Below are 2,825 nucleotides of genomic sequence, written 5' to 3' on the forward strand. Positions count from 1 at the left end.
GGGGGAACTGTTAGAGAAATGGCATTCTATAGAGGCCACAGAGGGATTAGATAAGGTGAAGATGATCCACTATTGTGTAGAAGTCTGGCCAGAATTAGAGGTGCAAGGAGGATGGCCTTGGTGTCGGACAAGGGACAAGTGGATGAGCCAACAACTGAGTCATTGTCTGACAGCTCAAGGAGATACCGATCCTGAGCAATTATTGTATGTAGCTTGCTGGTTAAAGAACGCTATTGGGGATGAAGGGTGCGAATTTGTAAGGTACAGAAGAAGAAAGAGGGGAATGAAGGAGAGGATGCTGGAATTGTTAAAAGATGGGACCCCCTGGATTATTTGCCTCCTGCCCCTCCACCTTATAATCCTCTTCCTTGGGCACCTCAAATGGCAGGTCCGATTCTTCCCCCGGCTGCCATCTCATTACCGCCTGCTCAAATTCCTCCTTCTACCTCTTAGGCTTCCCCTATGGTAGACCCAGTATCTCCCCTAGTAACCACTCCCTCACCACCCCCTTTGGCTCCTCCAGTTCCTTCTGCACCACCACAAGTGCCTGCCTACTCCACCTGCTGCATTCTCCACCCCTTCTCCAGCTCCACTTAAAAAGTACCCAAGCTCTTCTCCCCCTCCTATTGCTGTCCCTTTACCTCCTCCTAGTTGGGACACAAATGTCTCCTTGCCCGGTAAACAGCTATCACCAAATACACCTGCTGATCTGCAGAAAGTTCAGGGTAACCCTGATATCCCTCAAATGAGTAGCATGGCGTCTGAAGATGGGCCGTACTGTAGTACCAGATCCAAGACCTCCAAGGCAAAGAGACTTTTTCCCCTCAGAGAAGTTCCTATAGGAGAAGTAGTGGGAGGTGTTGGCTTTGTGAATGCTCCTCTAACAGCTTCTGAGGTGAGAAGATTCAAGAAAGAGTTAGGGCATTTAGTTGAGGACCCAGTGGGCATAGCCAACCAAGTGGATCAATTCTTAGGTCCAAATATCTACACTTGGGGGGAGATGAATTCCATTCTAAAGATATCATTTTCCAGAAGAGGTCCAGATGATTAGGGTGGCTGGCATAAGAATTTGGGAGAAAGAGAACTGTCCGGGACCCCAAGTGCCATCAGGTGAACAGAAATTGCCACTGACAGATCCCAGCTGGAACCCTAACCAGGAGGAAAGGAGGAAGGCCATGATGGAATATAGGTCTTTGATAATATGAGGGATCAAAGAGTCATTTCCCAAAGGAACTAATACCAAATTAGTATTAGAACTAATACTGAATTTGAGGGGGCACAAGAGAAGGATGAAGCTCCTGCTGCTTGGCTTAATCGCCCAAAGCGGAACTTCCAATTGTACTCTAGAATAGACCCAGACACCACAGAAGGTCAAGTGCTACTAAAAGTCCAATTTGTTACCAAATCTTGGCCAGATATATGGAGAAAACTAGAAAAAAATGAAGATTGGCAAGAGAAGGACAGAAATGAGTTATTAAGAGCAGCATTGAAAGTGTATTTAAGGAGAGACTGAGAAAAAGCAAAGGCCAAGGCCAAGATCATGGTTGCCATAGCTAAAGAAAGTGAGGGGTGGGTGGGTCCACCACCAGGAGGAGGCAAAGATAGGCCAGGATTGTCAGGTACAAGAGAGATAGAGAGACCTCAAGTCCCTTTGAGTGAATGACACTGCTATTATTGTGGAGAGGCAGGACACGTCAGGAAGTTTTGTAGAAAGCTCAGTCTCGATGAGGCAATAGCCAGGGAACAAGAAGCCTTGGAGAGGGTTCTTAGAGGTGATGATTAAGGGTGACAGGGGCTTTACACTTTAGGGGACCCGATGCAACATCTAGAAAAGCCCTTGGTAAACATTGAGGTGGGACCCCTAAATGAAGAATTTGAATTTTTGGTTGGATACAGGAGCAGATAAGTCCTGTCTCAACAAAGTACCAAAAAGTATAGTAAAATACCCAAAAACATCTGAGGTGAGACAAAAACAGCTAGGTAGAAGGATATCCAATAGCATTAGGACTGGACAGTAGCACTAAACTTGTAATAAGTGATGTGAAAGTAAAAGGTACCTTATTGTTGTCTGTTGTGTGTGTGAGAGTGAGTCACAAACAAAGTCAGCCTCAACTTCCCGGGCAGGTAGGAAGGGGGCAGTAGAAAGAGTGTGTGTGACCTGCAAACCAGACCAGTGTTCCCCGGTGTGTGAGGGGGCCGTAGCTGTAAGAGCGTGAGTGACACACAGGCAGCCTCACAGGTGAACGGGCACCGGAGGCAGCAGAGCCAGGGCCCTTCCAGAAGGCCCGGAGATACTGAGAGCTGGAGGCCAACCCCAAGGCGAGGGGGGGCCACAGGGACCCGTGATTTTCTGGCAATGAGGATCCACTTTGTGTCTTGAGGGTGTGAAGGAATGTGTGAAGGTGAATGAGAAATAAAAGTGAGTGAATGTAGATGAATTAAAGTATAGGTAATGTGGATTGTGCATTGTAAGTTTTACCACATCTCCTTGGAGGGAGGTGTATTGTGTTGAAAAGCAGTGTGGGGAAAAAGTTTGTTTTAGATGCAAGGGGTTGAAAGAAAAGTGGTATTTCAGCTGTTAGTGAAAGTGAGAAACAGAGGCAGGGGATGAATAGATAAGATCTTGAAAATTGAACAGCAAACCAGTAAGTTAGATGCCGAGAAAAATGGGAGAATAAAAGCATGCTAGAAAAGATACCCCCAAGACAGCCCTTTGGGAGTTAAGTTAGCTAACAGAAATACAACTCCTTGCAAAATACAGAGTAGGCAGAAATTGATGAGAGAAACATGCAAGCTATGGAAAAAAGGAAATTAACAAATTATAC

This window comes from Molothrus aeneus, unplaced genomic scaffold (assembly GCF_037042795.1).
Source record: "Molothrus aeneus isolate 106 unplaced genomic scaffold, BPBGC_Maene_1.0 scaffold_34, whole genome shotgun sequence".
NCBI lineage: Eukaryota > Metazoa > Chordata > Aves > Passeriformes > Icteridae > Molothrus > Molothrus aeneus.